We start from the raw sequence: 6000 nt of genomic DNA on the forward strand, positions 1-6000 counted from the left end.
CTACCCGAAGGAGTCTCAAAGCGGCTAACGTTCTCCTTTCCCTTCCTACCCCACAACAAACACTCTGTGAGGTGAGTGGGGCTGAGAGACTTCAGTGAAGTGTGACTAGCCCAAGGTCACCCAGCAGCTGCATATGGAGGAGTGGAGACGCGAACCCGGTTCCCCAGATTACGAGTCTACCGCTCTTAACCACTACACCACACTGGCTCTCTCATGGAAATAACATTAGATCTGGAGGCCCGATATTTAACAAAGTTGTGTGGAAAGTCAGTCAACAAGGTGGGTGGTACTCAAGCTAAGCCATACTCAGAGTAGACCTGCTGAAGTCGGTAAACCTAAGTTAGTCACATCCACCATCTATTATTGGTCTTAACGCTATCCAGTAAGACGCCTTTATCTCTCACGTTTGAATTTTGGAATCAAAACGTTTAACTTTGAAACGTGAGATTTTGAAACGTTCTTGGGTTTCAAATTTAAGTCTAATTCTGCAAGGGGTGCAGGTGGGTTGGGACTGGGTAAAATCCCCCCCTCTTGCCAATGCTTGCAGGATATCCCTCTCCCCAGGGGTCAAGCTTGCTCATCGCTCATTGTCCTCGCCGCACCCTTTGAACACAGCTGTGGGGAACTGGATCCGGCCAGGGTGGTGGTGACCAGATCCCCTCAGTCCCACACCCTGTGAAGGCCAACTTTGACGGTAGGGTGAGACCGCCCCTCCTGTCAACCACCTGGTGTCTTAAGGATGCCAGGTGACTGACACATGCCAAAGTTGAAGGGGGGGGTTGCTGTAATCGCCCCCAATCAGCTGACGGATTGAACGCGCCCACTCCCGGTTGCACCCTTTAGACAGCCCTTTTTGGGACAAAAGCACACTCACAGTAAGGTTCTCTTGGTATCCAGCATCTCACTCTGCAAGACAGTTGAGGGCTAACTCCAGCCTTGGGCATTTTGATGGTAGGGGAAGCGTGTGCGTGTGTGTGCGCATTTAAGTTGACTCGCCATCATCTTGGTTTAACCTCTATTCATTTATATGTCAGTTCATGTTGCAGTCTCTGCTCACATCTCTGTGTCGGTGTCCCCAGCTCCTGCCTGCCTGCCTGCCTATAATTCGATTGCAGTTCTGGCACGCTTCAACATTCCCGAGTTTTTAATTTTCACCCGGTGGTCTGATCAAAACAAACGCTATAAAGTATGCCAGTGCAAATAACATATTTTTTTAATTGATATGAATTAAATTTGTACACCACCCTACTACAGCTGTAGATTTCAAGGTGGTTCACAACATAAAATTACAATTTTTTTTTTTAAAAAAACCTAAAATGTTATTTTCCTTCATTTCCCATGAAGATACAAAGGCTTAAAAAATGGCATTAGTTGTTGTTATTATTGTTATTATTTCCTGTTTACCATTGTCCAAATACAGCTATCTCATGTTAGGGATGGGAAACCTTTTGCAGCCTGAGGGCCACATTTCCTTTTGCGCAACCTTCTGGGGGCCACATGCCAACGTTGGGCGGAGCCAGAAGCCAAAGTGGGCAGAGCAACGAACGTAAACTTTACCTTTGTACAGGTGTATTCCTGTATTTCTGCCTCCTGTATTCCTCCCTCCTGTATTCCTGCCTGCAATGAACAATATGGCTCTCAGTTCAGACCCGAAGCAGGAAGCACAAATAAATATCCCCATCACAATTGCATATCATGATTCCTGCCTCCTGAAGCAGCAAAAAGATGTTTCAGGGCGTTATCCTGGCTCAGGTTGAGCTCTTCTGTTGTAGCCACCAACCCTTCAGACCGCAGATCAACAGATCCCCAATGCCACATGGACCAATGATCCAGAAGGGAGCGATCTCCACATCAAGGAATATTTAGTGAGCACCGTCTAAAATTAACCGATTGCTGCTATGGAGATAGGGTGTGGGATATTCTTAAAAGAACCAGACAGAGAAAAGAACCAACCAGGAAGGGTTTACAGGAAGGTTTGGTGCAGGAATTTAATCTGAGTATACCTAGCAAAAGGGGTGCACTTTCAGATTTGGGGGAAGCGTGGAGATGCAAAGATTTCTATAGGGAACGCAATATTCCCAGCAGGGATGATAGAAATCTGTCTTAAACCGGGGACAGACTGGTTCTCCATCTAGCTCAAGGCTGTCTAGCAGTGACTCTCCCTTCACCTGCTGCCTGATCCTTTGAATTGAACATGCATGCAAAGCAAGTGCTCTGCCACTAACCTATAGCCCCAGAGTAGAGAACCGCCCCTCCCCCCTCATTCTGGACAGCCATGTGCCAGTGGCAGCAAACACACAAATGACAAAAATATCTTAAAAATCTAAATTCCAACATTTTTACCTAGTTTCTGCAAACGTTTAACGCATCCCTCTGTAGCATAGCTGTCAAGTTTCGGATTTGAAAATAAGGGATCAGCAGTCTCACCTATCCCGGGGACAGTCACATGTCAGTGGTGGGCGGAGCCAGAAGCAAAAGTGGGCGGAGCAGCAATGTAAACTCCAAGCGGCCTTGGGCTCGGAGCGGAGCAAAGAGGAGGGCAGCCAGCAAAGAGGAGGGCAGCCATGTGCTCCGCGCAATGGAGCCCCATTGTCTTCAGGAAGCAGCAGCTGCTCGAGGGCAGCCAGGCTCCGCCCGCCAGCTAACCCTATTGGCCGGCTGAGGGGCTTGGCGGCAACGGATAGGGGCTGATGCAGGGGGAGGAATACACCCCCCTGTAAGCACGGGAAACGGCTCCCACTTGCTTTGAGGGCTGAGGCTTTTCTCTCCAAGTAGGCGAGGTCTTCCCACCCAGTCCCTGGCCAGCAGGGGAGGAGCTGCTTCCATTAAAAACGGGAAATTTAAGGGAAATAAAAAATAAGGGAGAGCAGCGGGAAACTGCTTAAAATAAGGGAGAATCCCGGGGAAAACGGGATACTTGACAGCACTGCTCTGTAGTTTCCATTCTGGCAAGCAAGAGGCCTTTTCAAATTTCTGAGACACATTCCCTGCATACGAAAAAACACTCCACCTCCCATTGGCCCCAGCGAGCATGAGCAATGATCAAGGATGAAAGAAGTTATAGTTCAGGGAGCCATAGATTCCCTGTTACTAAAACAGCAGTGATCGTCCCTGTAGCATAGTTGTTTTTCTCATGGTTTAGACTAGTGATGTGGAGTCTATGGCCCTCCAAATGAGGCTGGACCACAACTCCCATTATCCTTGACCACTGCCCATGCTAGCTGAGGCTGATTCGACTTGGGAGGCTGCAGGGCCACAGAGGTTCCTCATCCCTGGTTTAGACAAAGTAACAAAGAATGGTTCTAGGAACACCTATTGGCTGTGATCTATGATAGCTCAGCTGGTTAGAGCGTGGTGCTGATAACGCCAAGGCTGCAGGTTCGATCCCTGTATGGGACAGCTGCATATTCCAGCATTACAGGGACTTGAACTAGGTGATCCCCAAGGTACCTTCCAACTCTACAATTCTACGATAGCTTAATCAACTCCCATTATACTATGTAATAACGAAGGCCCTGGGAGAGGGAACAGCCATGATCTTTATGCTCTGTAAGTGCCCTAGAGTCTGCTACTGGAAATGATGCTGAACTAGTTGGGACCCCTGGTCAGATGCTCCTATAGATTGTATGTCTACATACTGGTACACTTCTCCCTGGGATGCCTAATTATGATACAGCATGTACTTTGCAATGGACTGCACAGTGTAGTAGAATTCATCAGGTTCCCCACTCTCTCCTGTGCGCAAGAACTGGCTAACATGTCACTGCTGGATCAGAAAACTGGGCTGTGTTTCCTTCCTAGCAGTTCATTCTTCACTGGCCACATGAATGGGTGCTACAGCCTTGCTGAAGACGAGCAGCTAACACAGATGTGTGTAGTTCCTTGGTTCTTCTTCCACATCTCTGTAAGGCTACACAGGGCCCCACGTCCTTTGGTCACTGCCTCTTTTCACAGAGCCACAGTCTCTGAATTACCAAATAGGGGCATTTTCATGGAATCTGATGTTTCTTGCGCCCTCACTGCGATGAACTTCCTTAGTTTTATCTCCTTGCCCTTGGCAGGCAGTCAGTGCCGACGGAAGTTCACCACTGCTCTCTGTTATGATCAGAAATATTACCTACCGTATGCATGCATTTGACACATCTTCGTCACATTTGACACATTTCTTTGGGCCTTTCCAGAAAATATTTTTCAAGTGCTGAGTTGCAACTCACTCCGTTCAGGGCAACAGCATTTTGCCAGTACTAAAAGCAAAATACTACGTCACTGGGCAAAGATGACCCACAACTCCTCTCCCAACTATAGTCAAGGACTGTGGTTGCACAAGGACCTATTGGCTAGTGCCTGTGCATCACTATATTTTTGTAAGTCATTTAATGCCAAGCTTTCCTTTCTTCTTTTTTAACAGACTGCGTGCTTACCAATGTAACTGACAAACCCCAGGACATATACCATCCTCCTGCAGTCTTGCCATTCATGAATCTTTTTCTATTCCTTTTTCTCTTTAAACTTTTTTTAAAAAAAGATTGTGTTCTTTGAAGGTTCTGGTTCCTCCTTCCCTCTCCAGCCAAGGCAGTGCAAAAAAATAATAATAATTAAAGAAAACATCAGAAAGGTTACCAGCGAGGACAAAATAGCATATCCCAGAGTTTATTCAGAGCTAGCATTGACAGAGGACCAAGAATAAAATGTGTTACTTCCCTCCCCTGCCATCTGGAAAGGCCCTTATTGATGCAAGGTTGCTGCTCCCTCCTTGGACTGTCTTCTGTCTTGCAATGATTTGCTGTTCTGATTTGGCTTCATGCATTGATTTTTATTTTTTTGCACCTTCCCCTACTGCTCCACGTCTTGATATATTTCCTTGTCTTTCCTGGGTTCTCTTAAGCTAGCACATCTCATCCCGAGAGCTCGGCAACCAAACCCCTTCCTTACCTTGCTGGGCATTGTTTCACGTTTCTCTTTCGCACAAATGAGTTTTCCTAGGTTGTTGCATGACCATTTCCTTAGGGCGGTGGATGGATTTCTCTAGGCTATGCCGATTGGCACTCATTTTTGGATTGATGCATTTTTTTATTTTTTTTTACACCGACTTGCATGAAGTGGTGCATTTCTCAGCAGCACGTGGTTTGGCGTGTCGCGTCACCCCTTTCCTCCCCTTCCAGGTTCTCTTGAGGTTCATAGTTTGCTGTTTCCCCCCTGGGTGAAATGAACTGGTGCATTTCCTCATAACGGGGCGCCGTGATTTATTTCTCTTTATGTCGCATGGGCCGGTGCATTTTCACTCCTCTGTAACCCACGGGCTCCTTTCGCAGAGAGTTTCTGCATCTCGGGGGCGATGGGGCTGTAGTGTCTCCTCTTGGTGGTTTCCGCCGGGTTGCTGCATTTTCTCAGCTGTAGGTGTATCTCCAGGTGGTACATGCATAAATATCCTCTTTGAGCTGCATGAATCGGTGCATTTCACTGTCTCGATTTTTCTCTTTGCACGCATTTGGTGCATTTTCCGCCCGTGGTGCAACGTCTCATTCTTCTCAACGGACTGTTGCGTTATTTAACACGGGCTGGGACGGTTCCTTGGGTCATTGCACGGATTTCGTGCATTTTTGTTACTCCCCCCCCCCCCCCCGCTTTTTTTTTTTTTTTTAAACCTGCGATGCATCTGATTTTCTCCTCCTCCTGTTCCTTCCCCCCTCCTTTTTCCTAAAGAACCACCGGATGACATCATCCTAAAACTGAGCCCCGCCCATAGGCTTCCCCAATTGGCTTCTCACAGCCCCCCCGCCCACCAGCTCGCCCACCCCATTGGCTCTGCCGCCTTGCCACTCGGAGCTCGGCTTCCCCTCCCTTCTCCACGAGTGGGAGGTGCCTAAAGGGCTGTCCCGGACCATGCCGCAAGCTCATTGGTCGGAACGCTTGTCAATCAGAGATCTCTTAAAGGGGCAGGCGCGCCCAAGCTCTGCGCTGGGCGAAGGGGCGGGATTTGCTTCTCTTTTCGCTCTCTGG

Source organism: Lacerta agilis, chromosome 14 (assembly GCF_009819535.1).
Source record: "Lacerta agilis isolate rLacAgi1 chromosome 14, rLacAgi1.pri, whole genome shotgun sequence".
NCBI classification, from domain to species: domain Eukaryota; kingdom Metazoa; phylum Chordata; class Lepidosauria; order Squamata; family Lacertidae; genus Lacerta; species Lacerta agilis.